At 47.6% G+C, this 21,369-nt stretch overlaps 1 protein-coding gene across 4 annotated transcripts in view; it reads right to left on the bottom strand.

Annotated features, from left to right (window-relative positions):
• Positions 1 to 21,369, bottom strand: part of SIK3 (SIK family kinase 3) — a 71,232-nt gene that overhangs the window by 36,946 nt on the left and 12,917 nt on the right. The gene's annotated exons all lie outside the window — the stretch shown is intronic.

Below are 21,369 nucleotides of genomic sequence, written 5' to 3'. Positions count from 1 at the left end.
AAGTTCTCCTGGCTGCGTGTGATTTGCAGAACTTTTGTCCAAGAAGACTGCAGAATCATGTAAAGATCAGAGGAAGGGCATGCAAAGCAGCACTGCGGGCACAAGTGCTGATGATGCACAATTGGAAAGACATGACACAGGAACTCAAAGCCCAGTTATGTAAACACAAGCTTGCAGCAGGCTCCAGCATTCACTAAGGATGGGGACAAATGCTTTGCACAGAGGCCAGTTGCAGGCTCTTTCTGCCTTTATTCCACCAGCAGGAATGTCCTGGTCCTGCAGGCACAAGCACACAGCACAGCAGTCGTGCTTTAGGGACTGACAGTGTCCAACCAACTTGCAGTTGTGACAGCATGGAGACAACACCTGTAGAAATGAGAGGCTCTGAGATACCAGGAAAGCATTATTTGCCTTGCAACCAGACACCTGCCTCAGGGATAAGAGCATTTTGTCAAAGGCACTACATAAAAGATAACAATCTGAAAAGAGAATGGTTCAGGCTATTGGTCCTCCTCAACAGGACCACCACCTGTACACAGTCTGTAGTCCAGTCCTTTGCAATACATATAGCACCCTGAGCTAGCTGTAGATGTCTCTACTCACTGCAGTGGCCTTCATAGGTCCCTTCCAACTCAAACGACTCTATGATTATCTTGAAAAACCAATTACCTTTGAAGTCTGTCATGATTAAAAGCATACAGAAGTCCCATTTTCTCCCTCAAACAAGATAGTGCTGGTGAAAGGCAGGACTTGACACCGAATCAGCCTACAGAAACTGCACCACGTGTGACTGGAAAGCATCCAAGCTCTGAACTAACAGCCCTGACCTTCACACCCAGTGCAGGTGTTGGCAGCAGGGGAAGCCCAAGTGCACAGGGCCAAGCACAGGGCCCTGAGGCTGCAGATTGGGAATGGGAGCACTGTGGGATTGCTGCTGCCTGCACAGGGGTGGCCCAGGAGCACTCTGCAGAGCTCCCTGCCAGCCCCAGTGAGGAAAGCAGACATGGCCAGCAGCAAGTTGGTCTGGGTGCTGGTGGTATTCCTCCTCTGGTGCCGAACCCAAGTGTGATGCCAAATGATGCTCTAGGAGGCATGGATCTATTTGGTGGGGGAAGGGGGGAACAATACTATCTTGAGGATCTTTAAGGGAATGATCTGAAGCAAATGAAAATGAAGCTATGTATTTTACGAGAATACCCTTGCCAGAAGAATAGCTGCCCTGCATGTGAGCAGAACCCTGAGGAGGCACTATGTACAACAAGCTGGTTTTTTCACTTGAAACACTTAACTCAGAGCAGAGGAATCATTCCAGACATCCAAGTCACCGAGCATGCTTACTACAGCAAGAACAGAAGCTGTAAAGCAGCCAGGGCTGGCACTCAGCGTCAGGAGTAGCTGGCAGCAGCAGGGCTGGAGCCAAGGCAGAAGGTGAAGCGGCACAAGCAGCCCCTGCACGCTGCTGCCAGGCACTAACGGGCGGTGATTAACAGGGTGACAAGTTGCTGCCGCGTCCCAGGCTGGCAGCATCCCCCCACGGCCCAGCAGACATGCAGCAGCGTGCGGCTGTGAGCTGTGCTGCTGGAGATCCACAGTGCCGGGCTTCAAGGACAGTGCTCAAGAATCGACTGGATAACTTCAGAGTCAGAGAAGGGCTGGGAGCCTCTCCCCAAGGACCTGCCTCCTATGAAGAAGCTTTTGTAAAGCTTAAACTAACGATGTTTAAAAGAACGGCGAGAAGCTTCCTGCGAGAGCGAAGGCAAGATGTCTACCCAGAGACATGAGTCATTTCCAGGCACAAATATTTAAATGAGAATCCACAGGTCTGGAGCACTCCTAAGCTCCTTACTTATTTCACGGCCGTATATTTGCTCAAAGGAAATCTCATTTCCTGGCTTAATTATTTGAGTTGAGCTGACACTTCTGGCCAAGTTCGTGTGAAGGGATATAACTTAGACAGCGAGGCCAGGTGGAACAGAATGGAATCCATTTGGTTCTCTTTGATAGCACAGGGCAGAGTGCTGCCATTGGTGTAAGAAGGTGCAAGAAGGCATTGCCTTCTTAAAGAGATCCTACTTCCCCATCAAATGGGTGGCCCTTGAGTAAAGCTGAGTATGTCCCATAAGTGAGTAAGACAAGAGACCTGGCGCTTCTAAAGGACTTTCTTCCAAACGTATTCATTGAATTTAAATGCCTCCAGCCACAGAGATAACATGAAAGGTAAAAGTCTCCTGAAAAAGCCTGGGGAAAGCACCTCGTGCTCCAGTTTCAGGAAATTCAGGGCTTCCTCACCAAGTAGGAAATCCCCTGGGTGCTCCTAACAGAGGGACCATGCAGGGAGAGCCAGGGTTGGGGGGGAACTGTGTGGGGTTTGTGTCATTGCTTGGATACCTGCTCCCTTACACTGCACAAACACTTCCTTTGAGCTGCATAATAACAGTTCCCAAGCAGGTGCTTAACCATTTTCTCCATAAAGCATTGCTTGGAATTCCTGGTCTTTTTGCTAATGCTTTCTTACCAGTCTTCTAATTGCATTGTTTTGGAGCTGATGGATCACAGCAGGCACCAGCACACTCCACGTACATTAGCACACAGCACACTCAGTGGGGTCACCATCCCACTGGGCCAGGAGAAATGCTGCTGGGGTCAGTTCTCTGTGCTTGGTAGAGGGCTGCAGTGCACCTCGAGGGGGAGGACAGCTCATGCCAAGCAGTGTCTGAAGGAGCCAGGTGCTGTTTCACCCCTTCCCCTCCCCTCTGCCAGGCGTCGCTGCTATCAGCTAAGGCCCAGACAAGTGTTCCCATCACTCACAAGACAATTCCCATCAATCACCGCCCTCGTTGGCAGCTTCAGCCGGCAACAACCAGATCCGTGTCAATGACGCACGGCGGGTGGCTGCTGGGGATGAGCCTGCAGTGGGATGCAGGGCTGAAGGCATGGCCATGACGGGGCCCACAGCTGCTGCAGCCACATGCACACCTCACAGCAGTCAGAGCCATAGGAGAAGCACAGGCAGTTGAGTTTCCTGCTCCAGTCGAGGGGAGTGCTGACATTTATGGCACCATGCTCTGTAGCACCACTTGTGCCAAAGGAACAAATCTCTTGAAGCACTGAGACTCAACCCCAATTAAGTGCACTCCCTCATCCCTGAGACCTCCACATAAAAGCATAGAGAGGAGAGAGCAAGGCTAAACATCATTAAATAAAGCGCAAGTTAAGCTACAATTAAAAGTGGAAGAAAACCATAATCTAATTCCTTAAACAATGAAATGCTCTTTAAAAAGTAGTCTGAAAAATTCACTGTTCTTTTATCAAAAGTTAATGAAGCTTACAGGCAGCAGGATATGTGCCAGCTCTGGGGCATGCATGCTGCTACCAATTAACACAATGTTCCCTCCACTTCCAAACATTGCATTTTCTTTCTTCTCGGAGCCAACTAACACACCAGTAGTTTGAGAGACAAATTGTTGCTTGGAAGAAAAGTGAAGTTCCTAAAAACAACAATCCATAAAAAGAAGGTGAGGCTTTCATACTGATGACCACAAGGCTGGACTCTTTGGGACAGAGGGTTTTTGGCTGTGGCATCTCCATGCTTCTCATTGCCTGGTGTGCTCCAGCTTGAACATTGCTCCATGTTTTCCTGATTCTAAAGCTGTGCTGGGCATGTGTGAATGGTGAGGGCCAGCCAACCTGCTCTTAACAGGAGGCCGCAGTAAGGAAACGGGTTTTGAAAGCAGCTGTGTGTACAAAATAAACGTGTCAGTCTTATAGAGACCTGAAAACTAGCAAAATTCCAAGGGAAAAAGCCTCCCTGTACGAGCCCTGAGCTGACTTCATTATGCCCAAAGCCCCAAGCAGCACAGAAGCTTGGGGACTTATCCAGGTCAAGAGTGCCCATCACCTGATTAGCCCATCACCATCCCTGGGTTGGGAAGAGAGCTAAAAGATTGTGCCAAGGGCAAAAGCATTAGTCTTGGTGCAGAAAATAATACCCACTTGTAGGAATTCAAAGTTATCCAGACATCCTGTTTATCAGCTAATGTGGCTCATGTTCATGCATACTTCCTTGAATCACCACTGCCCCTGCCAACAAGGAGAACAAATCCCTGCTGGCAGAGGAGGACGGAGCTGGAGGTACCTGAATTCCTTGGGTGCTGAATGCCTCTGTGTCACCAATTTCTCTTACATCTCAAATGGGTCTGCCTGTAAATTCCACCTTGCACTGAAGTTAAGCCATGACGAACAGCTCACAACACTGCACATGCACGGAAGGGAGCAACCACGCTGCCTGCAGTTGGGCTCACATTGGCAGGCTGCAGGACAGGCACTGGAATGGCAACCAGCCCTGGCTGCCCTCCCTTAGCCTCACTGGGAAGAGACAGCCTGTGCCCAGCAGCCTGCTAAATTAAGTGCTTAACCAGAGCCCTGCAAAACAGTCACACATACAGCCAGCTGGGGAGGCCAAGCACCCACTGCGAATGAACATCAAACTTCTCAAAGAGTCAAAGAGAGGAGAAAAAAGATAGCAAACACTAGCCTGTGTTCAGTGGAAAGAAGCCATAAAAAGAGACCATTCCTTCGTCTTCCATGCACCGAGCAAAGAAACAGCTAAAGACACTGTCAAGGGCTAACATCAATCCCTTAGCACTCAGTGACTTCTATCTAGTTATAACTGATTAAAGCCTCCTGTTTGGATGGCTATTCCATAAAGAAACCGCCTTCATTATTTCAGCTCAGTTGTTTCTATAGTGGCATAAGTTCAAAATCAGGAAAAACCACGCTCCTTTCAGACTACGACCATGCCATTGATCTAATCAGTTACAAAATAATAGTGCCAGTAAGTGTTAGCATAAGTCAGCAATCGATCGCCTCAATGTACCAGGAGCCAACAGATGGCACTGACAAATTGACTGCGCTGGGAGAAAAATAAAACAACAAAGCACGTTTAGAAAAAAACACAGTTCCTAGAATTGTTCTGAGAAGTCCCTCTTCTGCTTTAAATTGCTCCTAGAAAACCCTCCATGAACATTTACAGATGAATTCTGCTCTAGATGAGCGTGTCCATAGAGCTCGGCTCCTCCATCACCCATCACTCCATCACACAGTGCAACCAATGCAATGGTGGCATCCATACTGGTCTTGGGACTAACCAATAAATAGGCTGCAGAAGGCCAGGCTAAGTGCAAAAAAGAAGAGGCAGGGTGTGATAGGTAGGAACTGGAGCTAAGTACTGCTTAGAGAAGGACATGCGGAGGTCAGAATAAAGCCAACTCATTCCAGCATCCTACATGGCTAGACAACAGCATGCTTGTCACCGAACCAGAAAAACTCCCCTTGACAAGCTAGTGGGCACAAGAGGCACCTACAGCTCGGAATTAAGTAACCAGCAGAATGAACCTAACGGAAAGCAATGCTGCAGATAAAACTAGGCCATTCTGCAGCAAAACCGGTGGCTTTTGGAGGTGGCATAAATGCTAACATTGGCAGCGACTGAAAGCAGGAAACTGTGGACCAAAATGTGTCTAGCAAAGTTGCATTTGCTCAGGAAGGAAGTTATCACCTCATCCACATCCCTCTTCAGAATCAATGCAGTGACTTATACCTTGCACAAGGTGAAGAATATACTGATGGTGTTTGGAGAAAAGTCAATATGCCCAAATCCTCTTGGTCTGCTGCAATGTTAATACTCCACTTGTGTGAACGCTGTACTCTGCTATGACCTTTCAGCATCCCCAGGGGAACAGGACTGGAATTTCAATGACAGAGGCAGAAAAACAACGCTCACATCTACAGCATAGCAGCTAAATCCTGTTACAGAAACCTCATCATTTCAGTGCACATACAACAGCCTACACACACTGTTTGAATTATCACAGCTAGAGGAAACTCATCCACAACACTCTCTAGGAGCCCAGCCTTTAGCCACACGGACAGCCCAAGCACCAACTCCTCCCTTTCCAGCTTATCACCAAATTTACACCAGCAATTGCAGCTTCTCTTTTCAAAAGGAAGCTATCAAATGCATATGGGAGTTGTACCTCCAAACCACGTTGCTTCACAGCACAAACTTCAGTGCCAAATGGTGACCTTAATGCAAATCCTTACATTTTATTTTCTCCCTGTTCTGAAAAGTAAAAGGGATGACAGGTATTCTCCTGCAGCCCCACTACGTTAGAACTAACATTCTGCAAGCAACAAGCCAGGTTGATTGCCTTGCTAGAGCTGGCTTCCAGTAATTGTATTCTCCTTCACTTGTCATTGTTTCCTTGCATCATAGATCAGCAACAGTGCGGTTCTGGAGAGCTGTTCTTAATTACTTCATCACTTTGGGTAACAGCAGGAAACAGACTCCAAGTTACCTTTGCTGCCTGCTGAGCGTGTTCATACCAACTGCATCCAGGCCTGCGGAACAGCACGATGGATGGTAAGATCCCAGAGAGAGACAAAGGAAACATAACCGGAGACACTAATTGGATGAACGAGCCATTTCTGTATGTGAAGAAACTTCTTTAGCAAGTTAGAAGTTCTGTAGCTGCAAATGCCTCAGTTTGTGACACAAAACATCATCTCAAACTGAAGGTGCAAGGCTTGGGAAGAGAAAGAACTGCACCAGCCAGCTTCTACATTTCACACGATTATTACACCACGTTGCATAGGTAGGTAGGTCTGAAAACCTTAATGCCAACATGACTTAGCTGAACTTCACAGCTCGAATACAAAGGCAGATATCTATGGACCACAGTACCTAGTAACCCTAAGCCCACAGCAGCAAGGGTTAGCAGGAGGTAACGAAGGTGCTGTGCCCACCCCTGCTGTCCCCAGGCCAGCTCTTCCTTGCCTTCCTTACAGCTCATTTCTGCCTCATCACAGCTCATCTAACGAGAAGCTTTCCACTGTGGAAATTGAGATCTCCCAAACCAGAGCATTCTTTAATCAGTTCACAGAGATTAAGTTGCAAATTAGGCCACTATCTGGTCAAATCTAACCCACGCTGCAGGTGCAAAACACATCAAACAGATGATTAATGGGAAAGCAGCTTTTGCTCATAACATTAGCAGTGGCCCTCCATTAATTACAGTGGGATCTACTGAGGCCGCCAAGTACAGTGTGGGTTTGCTGGAGCAAAAGGAAGGAGCACTCAGACACGCATCCTGCCCTGTTTCAGCTTGTGATCTGCTGACAATCTGCAGAGCTACCTCTGTGGGTTCCACGCAAATTAAAAGCAATCGCAACACTTAATGCACAAAGATTGCACTTGTTAATTAAAACCAGTATTTGAATGAGCTTGGTTTAGCTAGCGCAGAACCTAATGGTGGCACATTGCAATCTATCTAAGCTGGTTAACTTGTCAAATGCAAGGTGAAAATGCAGATCCTGGTTGAGTAAGCACGAGCTGCTCTGCAAACAGTGCTCAAGTCCTATCACTGCAGCAAGCAGACAGCAACGCAGCAACTCCAGGCAGGCCCACGTGGCTGCCTGCTGTTGCACAGCCTCCTGGCCCCTGCATGGAGGGAAGCTGAACCCAGCTCTGGGAGGTAGCTTGCCCATCTTGGTCCCCTCTCCATAGAGGTCATCCTTTTATTTCAGTCCACTACATTCAGGCTGTTTTTTCAGCACTCCTTGATGAGGGAATTCAAGTAGTTAAACTTCTGTCTCAGTACAGATAAGCACGGCTGGGCCGCATCTGCGCAGCACTGGCTGTCAGGACACAGCACTAACCTCACCTAAATCAAGGAGAAGGGAGGAAAGGCCTGGGAAAATCAGATGACAACACAGGATGCTCTCATCTTTTATCTGCTGCGTTTCCCACACATGGAGAGAAGCGCACATCAACTGCACGTAGGAGGGAAACAAAAAGCAGTTGCACACATTCAGTTCCACACCTCAACAGTGATGGAAAAAGCTGAGGGGGAGAGGTGGGAGGGGGAGAACAGCAGGGACGTCATGGGCTGGGGATCCTGCGGGAGGGCAGGTTGCCTGGAGACAGAGCCAGCAGGAGCAGGAGAGAAGGCTGATGATGCTGGGTAACGGAGCTGCCTGGCACCAGCAGAGCTCAGCAGAAAGGCATCAGTCTTCAGCTCCACAGCTAAAGGCTGCTTGAGGTGCAGTCAAAAGACTGCGTTTGTTGTGAAGGTTTTAGCAACCTCAAATGTCCAGTAGGTGCTCCTTCATTTTGCACCTTCTAACAGCCCTTAAGAAGTGCCAGTGCTGCACAGCTCAGAACAGGATGGGCCTCAGCACTGCTAGGAAGTGCCCAGCTGCAACCAGGTGAGACCAAAAGCACTGCAGCTTGCCTTGGAGGGCACTGACGCACCAGGTTCTCTACTGCTATTTTAATTGCAGAGACAGCACAGGGGAGGAGACTACAGTGAATTCATTTATAGTACCAGTGACGTGTGTAAGCCTCCCCAGCGACATCCAATACCATCCAGCAGGCTGGAACAATATCAGGAGAATTAGACAGGTTCTGAGTGCATCAAAAAGGGTGCTGCTGAAAAGCCAGGCCCTCCATGACTTGCAGGAATTACAGCCAGAATCATCCCATCCCAACTGATGCTGAATGCTGGGACAGCCCAGGAGCGCTCAAGGCACAGGCAGCCGGTCAGCCTCAAGGTTGCACTGCAACATAAACATTGAAATAAAACAAGACTGAGTTTCCCAACACCTAACTCCCATTTGTCTGCAGCATTCCAGGCTGTTTTAGCAGAAACTGACCGACAGACGTTTGATTGGTAACAGCTTTAAGAGTTTGCCATTTTAAAATGAGAAGTGGCTGCTCAAGAGCCAATACTGCTAAAAATAGAAGGGGTTGCTGGGTCCAAACAGTGAAATTTTATTAATATACATCATATTGAAGAATGAGCATCTTGCAAAAGCAGGAGCGCAAACTCTCTTTGCAACAAACATAGCACTGCTTCGCCCAGAACCAAGCAGTGGTGAGGGAGCTGCTGCAGCCAACACACCCAGCTCGGGTCAGAGCCAGAGCCCAGACCTGCTTCCAAGGTCTCCTGCACTGTAATTATCATGTTTCTTGTATTGCTAACGCTCCTGCCTGCAGTCAGCAGAGCCGGAGGAAATAATACAAGTCTGTTACTCACTGACACTACATTAGAGCAACCCTGGGCTCTCGGAGTTGCTTAGCAGCACAGTTTTGGAAATGTAGGCTCATGCAGGAAGAAATCTGTCACAGCAGGCTCCACATCAAGAATGCTGGGCAGCAGCAGCCACCGGTCACCCGCTGGGGAACTAAGCCATGCTTGCTGCAGTGCCGAGACTCGCTGGAGAAGGACAGGGCACGCCATCTCCTTCCACACTTTTAGAACTTCTCCAATTCTAACACGAAGCCTTGACTTCTGAGTGCTGGGAGGATATTGGAGCAGGCAGGTTTTACTTGTTTTACTGAAAGGTACCCTGGATTTGTCATCTTGCTTTAACTCTGACGACCTAAATGCAGGGAAGGAAAAGTGGTACATTCCAGGTACACAGCTGAAAGTGTAACTCCAATGTGAATGCAAGTGAATTGGTTTATTAAAAAGCAAAAGCAGGAAGATAAAGAAATGTAGTTGACAGCATGAATGAGATGCTCAGAAATGTGCTGTACTCTTGTTTGTGAGTATTTTTAAGCAGCACTTACATTGCTACCATCTCAACTTGGGTCCAGAGATCACCAGCAGGACATGCCTCAGCCCAGCATACACGCTGCCCCACAGCAGCTGGTTTGTAAAGACAACACACGCACCAGGAGTGGTTCTGGTTTGGCTGAGTGCTTCTCTATGTGGCTCGAGAAGTTCTGCCCCCAGTGTGCCAGAAGCTGCCAGGGGGAAAAAGCAACTGGTCCAGCACCAGGATGTGCCTCTGCACAGGTACCAGTGCATGACCTGAAGGGATGCAGCAGTGGATTTGTAGGAGATATGAAGCACTGGTGCCTTGTCTCTCCTTGTGCACACAGTGATAGACTAAGCCTGCAAGTGTTACATTGGGGTTTTTCCTCCTTTTTCATAACAATGAAGTGAATCTACTTGGATATTCAAACGAAACCAATAGCAATAGTTGAAAGAGGGAAATATGGCATTATTAATGCTGCAGCTTAAAGACTGCCGAACAGTAGAAACTTGTGCAAAACATTTAATTATGAGCACTCCTTGCAGCCCCCAGATAGACCTGCTCCCAGGGACCTCAGCACAACTCACTGCTGTGCCAAGGGACAGCTGCACCAAGACCACAGCAGGGACATGACAAGGGACTGGCAATCATCACTGTCCACCAAACACAAATATCTCTACATCACTACCTATGCAGTCTGCTACACAACCTGAAATACTTATATATCTGGTTTCATAGAAACCACACCCAATAAACCAAGTCACGACGCAGCTGTTAACCATCAGCTAGTTAGGGTTTTGCACGTGGTCATTAGAAGGTAGGTATTTCAGATGAACAAAGCGTGAATCGACAGCCTGCTGTGAGCAGAGCTGGGAGGCCACAGAACAGGGCTGTGAGCAGGGCAGGAGACCCTGCAAGGTGCTTCCATCTTTCCCTTGTTCTCTATGAGCAAATAAACATTTCCCCCCAGCTGGTAAGTTTAGGACGGCAATCAGAAAGTGATACTATTGCATTCGTGATTAAGGATGCCCAATGCATTGCTGTCACTGGATCTCGAGTGCACTTAGCAGGGAAGGACTGAGATATGACAGGAAAGTGCCGGATGAAGCAGAGCACATGCCAGATATCTAGATGATGTATTCAGAAATTTTTAGAGACCGCATTTCCAGCAGCAGCCTTGATGTAGTTTGCTGTGATTAGCTGGCAGTTTCTATGGGAACAAATAAGCAGTGGCCCCATCACAAAATGTAAACCGCACTTTCTTACTGCTTAGCATCAAACCCGCCCTCTATCAGCACATCCCGAGATGCCAGGCCCAGAACAATGATGTTTTCAGTACACACGTGCACTGCCCTCAGCGTTTATGATGAAAACCCCCCGCTCTGCAAGGCGCTGTGCGAGCCACCAGGATTCATCTGCTCCCAGCAGCAGCCAACCCACTCAATAGTGGCTTTAATTCAGGCAGCTTCTCCCACCCATATAAATGCTCCTTTTGGGAGCAGTCCTTTTCTATGCGAAAAATGTTGGCAATAGCCAGGGGGAGAGCCAGAACTGCTGAATCCTGAGCGCTAATGTCATCGCTGAGCCAGTTCCCACCAGCCTCAAGAAGATGCCTGCTCTGCAGAAGGCACAGCAACCAGGGATAAGCAGCATTGTGAATGCCAAGCAGTCCGTCACCCATGAGCCAGTCTTTACCTCTCAGCATTTTCTCCAGACCACTCATCCTCTTCCCACCCAAATCATCCCAAACACCTACTGCTGATCTTTAAGGACTGATGAAGCACCTGAGCCAAAGGCAGCCTGACTCACACATGGCTTTCTCACATCATACAGCACCTTGCAAAGACTCCCCACGTCAGGATATCAGCTCCCAGGGCTCAGCTCGGCTGATGCCTGCAGCCAACCACATCCCCAGGTCTCCTCTGTGCTCTCTGTTGGGTGACAAGAGCCCACAGCTGCTTTCAGCCCCCTGCACTCAGGGGAGGTTATAACAGCTAAAAGGTTGACAGCTTACGTTCCACCATAAAGTTTGGCTTTAAATAAACACATTTTTCTGCAGTAACCAGTGAGAGGGGGAATACTTCAGTGAGAAATTTCCTCACTCTCGCCGAGAACAAACTAACAGCCTGTTGGGGACAAGGAAAGCTTGGCAGATATTTCCACTGGATGTTGCTGGTGGTGGCAGAAAGCACCAAGTACCTGTTCCTTGTAGCCTTTGGAACACAGCCTCCCCGCCTACAAGCTTCAAGGAGGTTTTTTTCCTGTAGAAACACAGTGATTAGCCTAAAATTTACATTTATTTCATAACAATGCAAGCTTGGCAGAAGATCCTTTCACAGCAATAGCTGCACAGGACGCCTTATAGAGTCACCTTCCACCTTACAACACTAGAGAAGCACACCAGTCATTTCCAACAACAGAATCTGATTTCCCTTATCAGTAATAGTCCTCGCAGGCCTGACAACCAACCAACATTCTTAAGAAAATAAATTAAAACAAGGGATAATAGTGTATTTTTAGAGCAGGAGACGCTGCTATTTTGAAAGGAGCCTTCAGAATCGTAGTACCGAAACTCTCCTAGTCGTAGCTTCTGCTTTGCCACCGTAAATCATATTCTGAGGGAGTAAGACAGCAGCCAATACATGAGCGTAGGCATTGCACAACTGGGCTTCTGCAAGCACTTGGTGTGAAGAATAATGTTCTTAAAAGATTTAATTTCTAGGGAATGTTTAAATACTGAAGAGTAAACACTGAGTCAGAGACAGGCACTAAATACAGGTAAATGCAGCGGGGGCACGTGGAAGCAAAGCCGCAGCCTGGAATTTGCTCAATGCCTCCCCTTGTATGTGTGAAATTCTGGGCCCAGCAGTGGACAAAGCCTCTTTTATGCCTGCAGAAACTGCAAGAAAACAAAAACCAAACAAATAAAGCCAAACTACAGAACCGTTTGGGGGGGTCTTAAAACAAGCCTGAAGCACACGACCTCGCAAGGCTGAGTTTTCAGTACTTGAGCTTTCTAGTCCATGTAAGGCACAGATGGGCAGGGAGTTACAACTCAGGGAATTGCTGAGCAGTGCAATAGTAGAGAAGAAGGACTGAATCATTGCAAATGTTTGAACAGCACTTCAGACCCCAGCTCCTCCGTGTCCGCTCCTTGAGGCTCCCTCCCCACTCAGTGTGCAAACAAGAAAGCAGACCGTGCCCAAGCCCCTTTCCCAAAGCTGCTTTGCTCCACGCAGCATTGCTGTGTTCTGCTGCTCATTGGAGGGCTCTCCCCATCAGCTCCACCAGGAAACAAAGAATGGGGCTGGCTGATTTCATTACACTGGAAATTTGGTTACCTCTCATCCTCTCCAATTCAGCATTAGGATGAGAAGCTACCAACCTCTCCCAGTCAAATACTTGTAAATTATCAAATTCTTAGTCTAATACAAAGGAATCGTGCAGGCAGGTTTACTTCATATGACTTCCTTTAAGAGCTCTGTGGAGTCCAACAGCCACAAAACCCAGAGGTATACGGATTGCCCACAAAGTCTTGCCATCCACATGCAACCCAGATACTGTATATTTTCTGTTAACATCTCAGCCTTCCTAACGTGCCCCACCAGGAGACAATATTTCGTATGACAGTATCCAATACTGACCAAATGCACCAGAACTGACTGTAGAACAAACCCTTGCATGAGATAACATTTGTTAATACTACTAATACCGAGCTGAAGTCCTGTTTCAAAACAAACTTAAACCACGATAAAGACACGGAAGGCATAGTCAGAAGCTTGCACAACATCTAGCTCCAGAAACACACAGGCAGTTAGTGCAGTACATGCACAGGACCGGGCTGTCCCCATGCATTCACCCCACTCAGCATGTGGGTACAGCACTGCTCTGCCTGCCCTCACCCACACCAATGCCTGGACCCAGAGCAGTGCCCAGGCACCTCTGGGCCAAGGGGCTTTTCCATATGGAAATAGGAGGGGGACCACAGAGGGCTCTCTGCAAGCTTGGCAGCCCATGTAGGAGCTGACACAGCCAGGGTGGGCGAGCTGGAGCCAGGCAAACAGCTTTGGCTCCCAGGCTGGAAGCCTGAAAAATTGGAAGTGGCACTCCATTTGTTTAAATTACCTTCTGAAACCATGCTCCATATGTGGGAATAAACAGTCGCTCTGGTAGCCCTAAACACAACCAGGAGTAAATTGTTCCAAGATGCACATCTGCATTTAGCAAAGATTAGACAGATAGGCTGCCAAGTCAGCATTTGATTTTCCTTAAAATATATATATTTTTTTGTCTTAAATGGCAGCACAGAGAAGCACTATATATGGAACAGATCACCATGACCACTGCCTCATTCTCATAAAGATCTCAGTCTGTCCCTCTGCCTTGTGCAAGCAGAGCCCATCAAACAGAGCACGCCCTGTTTGTCCCTCTCACAGTGTACTTCAATAGCCCACATCACTGTGAAATCCCAGAGAAAAACACTACCTCTCCCTAAGCAGCTGGCACAAAGCTTGTGCCCACACAGAGGGCTCCCTGCTACTGCTGCAGTGCCACTCAGGTAAAGTTACCCTATGGGCGTCTTCGAGAGGACAGAGCAAAGCAAAGCAAAGCAAATGCTGGAGGAGGTCTGAGCGTGCCACTTCTTTTTTGCACATATGATGCTGTACATGGAGACTGGAGATCATCGCACAGGTTTTGGGACAGCGATGGGTTTCAGGTGAAGCACTCAGGCTTATTCTGCATGCATGCTGGGGATCTGGGAAGCTCAGCAGTCAGCTCAGCACTTGTCCCATTCGCACTGTATGCTGAGCAGGGATTTCAGCGAGGAGCTCACACTGTACGGGTATCGAATGGCACATCCAGGAAAACAAGCTGCTTGCTTTCTAAACCTGGACCATCACAAGACCACCACATAAATGTCAGGCACAGTGCTGCCCACAGAGCAGACACAAGCTCACTTGGTCCTTGCTGGCTGCTATTAGGACACAGCCACAAAGCATAGCACGCACAGCTCATTGCTTATTGGAGACCGAGCAGCACCCAGTTGCTCAGGTAACCTGAGCACTGCATGTGCCACACAGCCTGCAAGTAATTAAGCACACACTACTTGCCAGCACTGCCTGGTTGGAGCAGCAATCTGGATCATTCCGAGGGATCCCTTTCCCCAAATCTCCTCCTTTGATCATTCTCAGAACTGTAACTGGCATTGAATGGGGCACTTGCTTCCACCACACATTTCCATCACTCTAATCAACCTGGAAAGATTTAACTCAATTGCAAAAGAAAAAAGAAAGGAAAGCAAAAAACAAGACACCTCCCCACTCATAAGCAAGCATAGGACCTTCAACTTTTGACTTCACACCTTACTTTGTTCCTGTTTATTTAGTGACATATACTCTGGCTAATGCAATTACAAAATGCAGCGTTGCTTCTGAAGTGCACAATCAGAGAAGGTAGGAAGCTGATTTAACAAGCAATTTAATGATCCTCAGCAAGGCAGGTTTATGGCAGCCATACAAGAAAGCATGGAAGAAGTGTTGCAATCCAAACAGTACGTTCCTTTGATATCAAGCTTTTATCCAAATATTGACTGCTTGGCCATGGGTAGCTAATTTACAAGTTAACTGAGCTCTTCCACTGTTTTGCATTTCTAGCATGCACTAAAAGCCCAAGGAGTCTGAAACAGCTGCAACATCAGAGAAATTATGATATTAAAGAGGAAAAAAAAGGAGCTGCATAAAGGTTCCATAATACAAAATCTTTCCGTGCAGCTGCAAAGTCATACAGAAGTGCTATGTAGCTCTCTGCTGAGCACATACTGAACCAATTAAACAAGAGCCTCCTAAGACCCACACAACCTCAGCAGCTATCACATTATAGATCCTTATGTAAGGCACAGTGACGTAAATACAGTCTCCCTTGACACACGGAGGGTGCAAGATGAGCGAGCCTGCAGGAATTTCAGATCACATTTCCGATCTCCTCTATTCATTCATTTGTATCATTCGTGATGACCTTGCTCTCCAGGGACATACATTACCAGAAGCAGATAAATGAGATTTCTATCAATTTAAACCATACCAGCAAGAAAACAGAGCCACTATCTTGCAAGGCCGACCGCTATTTTCTATTCAAATGCAGATATAGATATATTTTAAAAAAGCTTATTTACCAACTGCAAGGCTGGTAACACCAAAGCAGCCTCAGTGCTCAAAGTCTGATAACCCAGAGAGTTTGTATTTCAGCTGTAATCTCCCCTCCTGGGAAGAGAAGGAGATCACGAGAAACACGCAGGCTGTTGAAGAAGCCTTTGAGGCAGCACGTTGTTCCTCCCTGCCCCCAGTCCTCCCCTTCTAACCTCCACCCTCACAAATCCCAACAAATGTATTTCCACACAGTCTAATCTCTGACCCTTTAGACACGTCCAAGTAAATTTAAAACCAAGTATCAAAATCCCAACCAGCTAAGATCAGATAATTGTGCTAAAATAGACCCTCTGCTTATGTCAGTTCAGCCCCAGCACCGCTCAGCCCTGCAGCAGTGCAGGAAGACGTCAGCCACCAGAAAGAGAACAACACCGCGTGTGCTTAAATGTTATCTTTTAACCTTGTTTTGCTATATTCCCAAACACACAGGAGCCAACGTGCTGTTAGCAGCCTCACTGGTGCATGCTTGCACTGGACACAGAGCCTTGCTTCAGGTCAGGACTGCTGCTCCTGCAGCACACAGCAGGAAGATTGCTTTCCACACTGGGTTTTTCCCCTCCCAGGTGTCTAACTTGTGAGCAGAAGAGCACACCAAGTTAAAGAGCAGAAATACAGCTTCTCCACCATGACCAAGTCAAACACATTTGGTTTTCTTTTGGAGGCTCAACATTTAGAAGTGTCACTTTCAGCGGGTCACTCTCACTGTGAGAAGGGCTAGAAGTATGACAAGTCTCCACCCAAAGCAAATGGGATTCAGCTGCAGCCTTAAAAAAACCAAAGGACCCTTTTCCCAAGCAAAGTTACACAACCCTACTGCTGCAGAACGCAAGTGCAGCCCATGCACACAGCTAGTTTCACTCAGCTTCGCCTGCAGAGCACAAACCAGATCCATTAGCATAAGCTAACCACTTCCAAATCTGTCAACAAAAACACCTATGTTGCTGCCCCTGCATGAAAGGCATCTTACAGAATTTCCTGTGGGTGCAGAAAGGCTCCGACCTCCCCATCAGGCAGCACAGTGAGCACAGGAACAGCCCCTGCTTGCCAGGCACAGCCCTGCTAGAGAGTCCAAGAGAAGGAAGAGGTGAGCAGAGCTGGCACAGGCACAGAGGTTTGTGCTGAGTGGGAGAGCTTTCTGGAGAGAACTTGCCTTTCCAGAAATGATCTTCAGCCACATCGGCATGAATCTCTATAAATCAGGTACAAAAGGAAAATGGAGTTTCTATTCCAGTATCCATCAAACATTCCTTAAATGCAACAGCCGCCCCAGGGGAAGCGAGAACTTTTCCCCGCTTATGAAATATGGTAGAGCCTTCAAGATTAAGTAACAGTGACATCTGAGAGAGCCACAACCGGTTAAAGGCCAGCACGTGCACCTTGTGAAGTCAGTCCTTCCCACCAGCAGGACTACCGATCCACACGCACAGCACACCTAACAACCTAGGGATGAAGACAGCCCACACAAACCCAACCCGAGCACTGACAGCTGCCATGGAAGCAGAGCAACCAGGAGTGTGGTGGAGGCAGCCCTGACTGGATGGGGATCCGGCACCACAGCCCCTGGTCTCAGGCTCTGGCCGTCCATCCCCCTTCACCCCTCTCACTGTGTGGCTTTCCCTGTCCAAGCGAAGCTGGCGAGCGGAGGGTAAACAGTTCTGCTGAGTCCCTATGGGGAAGAAGAAAGAAACAACTTTTCCCACGTCACTTCAATGGAATGTGGGGGAACTCAGCACACTCAGTGAGGAATACAGCTTCACACTCCAACCTGTCTGTGTGCAGCCACGGAAAGCACACAGCTGACTTCAAGGTACCTGCATTTGCACTCAGGATCCCATCGGAGGGCCTGAAGAGATATTCTGGTTTGTAGGAAAGTTATGTTAATCGAATGAATCACTTGATAGGAATGTACAGTCATTCCAATGCAATGGAAAATCTAGAGATTAAAATGTTCAATCTACGCATCCAGCAGAAAGGTTAGGGTAGCATTTCTTTAAAAAGCATTACTCATCCCTGCTTCAGCTGTACATCAGTGCAGAGGTGTGCAGAAAGGAGGATGAACAGCACCAATTACTTTTATCAGCTGCAGTACAAAACAACCAGGTAAGAGTCAGAGAAAGCACAAAGCAAGATTCAAACCCCCCAGATGTGGGAAGCTTGCACAATACAGCCACTTCCTCTCCAATGAGGCTCCAAGTGGATAACATTTGAGGCAGGTTTTTTCAGTTCTACCCCATTCTCGCTGTATCTGAAGTTATGTGTATCATGGTGGTAAATCCACACGCTCCCTGAAGCATTAGAAGTTGCCCACCTCAGAGCTAACTGAAGTGCTCCATTTACCCAAGAAGAAAAAGAAACAACGTAAGCCTGAGTTGAAAACAGTGTAAACACTGCATTACACGCATGCTTTCCTAGGCTCCCAAAGCTATACTCAAGAACTGCAGCTATACAGTTAACAGATTAGAGTTTATTCGGCAGCTATCTAAACAAACTGCTAATTAACACAGGGGTTTATGCAAAGGGGGTTATACAAAGAGCTTTTAAGTTCACCATTCCAGTTTGATTTGATGATCCTTTGCCATTTTATGTGCTGTATGGGATGGCAGAGAAGCAGCTTGCTGCCTCACATAGGCCATGCTCTCTGCACTGTCCTCCTGCAGGCAGTCTGGAAGTCAGGCACTGATCTCACCCAGATGGGAGGTGAGCTGGAACCCCTCCTGTGCCACACACACCCTTCTCAAAGCCCTCAACTGCCTTCAGGTCTGTTGAAAAGCAATGCAGCGAGGAGCATATGGATAGATCCAAAGATACTCTGATTCCCTACAGAATGCCAGCATATATATTGCTGTAATTAGCCTCTAGCACAGTCGCAAAATTTGTTTCAGAAAAGCCTTTGAGCGAACAGATTTGGTTATATAAAGCTCAGACCCTTCCTCTTTTGCATGAGCTGATAGCCTTATTGGTGAATTGTATTTGCTATTAAAACATCACTCCCTGCACAGACAAAAACACAACAGAACTGCTTCCCTGTCCAGTGCCATGGATACAGTGGTATGGATACAGTGCCCAGTTCTCCAGTATCTGCAGAGAACAAACTGGATCAGAACCACATTGCTATGACAAGTAAGGGCCACAGCAGCCTGCAGGCCAAGCAGTCAGGAGCCCTATACGAGGCAGCAATGCAACCAACAGTCACCATCAGCCTATGGACCTTCTCCTGCTGCAATATATCCTACTTCCATGAGGATAACAAATCACTGAGTATACCCTCACCAACCAAACAGAAAAGGCTCATTACATTACTGAGAACTTTTAAATAACTGCAGGTTACCACTGAATGCTCTATCTTTTATCTAAACAAAATGTTGCAGGACTAGGCTTGTTTTAGGCACCTACGCCCATGGAGCTTCTGCTCCTGATAGCAAGCAGTTGGTTCTGTGCAACTCACTGAGCGCTCACCTGGTTTCCCTTCTTCTACCTTTTACAGACCTGAAAGAACAAAAAGCTGTTCTGTCTCGGGAGCTGTGCCTCGCATTTTGGTTTCTTTACTAGTAAACACACAATAGGATTCTCCCCCACCCCCAAGGTTCTGCTAAACCTCTTGTGGTTGAAGCTTTACTGGAAGCCATGCTTCCTAACTTGTTAGTTTTTCATAGTACTCTTTCATTAAGCAATTTAGATACCTAAGAACTGAGCTAGAACTGAAGCTTCTCAATGCTGAGATCAAAACACAAGTGGGTCCTCTGTCAGCTCGTGGCTCCCAATAACCAGCTCAGCTTCTGGAAAAAGCTGCCTGACACCCAGCTACCTCAACCACCTGAAGGAAGCCAAACTAACACATATTTTCCTTGCAGAAGGCTGGTAAATAGTGGAATAATACACTAAGCTATAGTAACTCAACTGCTTGTGAACCCCCTGTAAATAAGCAGAGTCCCATCCTGCCCTAAGAACAATAGGTGAAGCAGATGCACTGAGTGCAGCAACCACCGTGGCAGTGAAATACAGTTAGCTATCCAACCTCACTCCCAAATTATCCCTCAGAAACTTGGCTTCTCAGTAAGACAGCAGCTCTGAATGTGCTTTATCCAACAATTCTCAACGCAAAATACATAAACAGTCCCTGGAGCACAGATGGAAACTGATGCCTCTCCCCTCCCAGGGGAGTTCCCTCATCACTAGGCTACAAAATCATGTTCCCTCTTGCTTTCGGTCTTTGATGATACAAATCTTACGTTCCTTCCTACACAGCACCCCAGTTTCAACAGGAGAGGCAGCGCATCCCCTCCCTCATTAGCCTGCAGCACAGCAGTCGGGGCACTCTCAGAAGATGGAGTTGTGGCCCCAGTGAGGCAGCTCACCTTGCTGTCCCCACCAGCATCATCTCACATCTCCCTTCTCTCCCTGCTGGCATTGGTGTCTGCCTCAGGGCCAGCTCACCCGCTGTAGGCAGACTCCAGGCTGGAGCAGACACCACAAGCACTCACCTGCCCCAGGTACAGGTTTGCTCTTCTCATGAGAGCAAGACGCTGAGCAAAGCTGTTCAGCAGCAGAAGTCCAATTTTTCTCCTTGTAGGAAATCAAAATTGGACAACAGCATTTTGCCTCAAGAGACTCGGGAAAAGAAAGCATTAAGAGCCAGATTTACTCTTCTTTTAACCAACAAGCAAATGAGGGGGGTGGGGGGGGGGAAGAAACAAACAGGTTTATTGAGAAATGCTGTCCGATTTATGAAGCTTTAAGATTTAAGCCAAAATATTTGGAGCAAGATGAAACTCCATCTGCCTCACACCACCACCTCCATCCCTCTCCAAAACAAGCATCCCAATGCAATCAGGAGGTCTGCATGCAGCAAGCACACGGCTACCATTCACACTGCTGCTCCTCAAGGTGTAACTGACTGTAATCCCACCCTGCTGCTCTGCTGCTTGCCCAGCACCAAAAGCAGAACATTGCACTGCTTGCTTTTCTTTAGTGAGGCCCAAAGGACCCGGGGGTACTGCTCAGCAGCTCAGCCCAGGCCTCAGCCTGGGTTTTCATGCACCTCACCAAAGATCACCCAAGAAGGAGGCTGTGACTCAGCAGCTTTACAAGCTACAGGAACATTCCCATGGCTTACAACATCTGGAACTCCTCAGGTTTCCATTAATGCAGGAGAAAGCCACCAGCCTTAGAGTAAGCCATGCAGTATGCTGTCACTCAAAGCTACCCCCCAGCAAATTTCCCCTGGGCTACTGCTTTAACGAAGTTATCTGTGAGCTGGCCTCCAGAACCATTCAGCCTGTCAGGATGAGGCACTTCTCCAGCATATTTCCTTCTATCTCATTTAGGGGGAGGAGGAAATGAAGATAACCCAAAATTGGCAAGATGAATACAATAAAAAGCTGAGGGATTTAGGAGCTCTCTGAAGCAGTAAGTAGCTTTCCCACCCCAAGTTTTTAAGCCTAGAGCTCTGCTATCTATGGAAAATTTAATACATTAGAGCCAAAGAAACCCAACTGAAGATAAATCATTAAGTAGGCACAGTAAGAAGCAGCTCAGCAGCCCCACATTCAGCCACCAGAGCAGC

Source organism: Excalfactoria chinensis, chromosome 21, assembly GCF_039878825.1.
Source record: "Excalfactoria chinensis isolate bCotChi1 chromosome 21, bCotChi1.hap2, whole genome shotgun sequence".
Lineage (NCBI taxonomy): Eukaryota > Metazoa > Chordata > Aves > Galliformes > Phasianidae > Excalfactoria > Excalfactoria chinensis.
The sequence above is the reverse complement of the archived record's forward strand: the minus strand, read 5'-3'. Positions and strand labels throughout refer to the sequence as shown.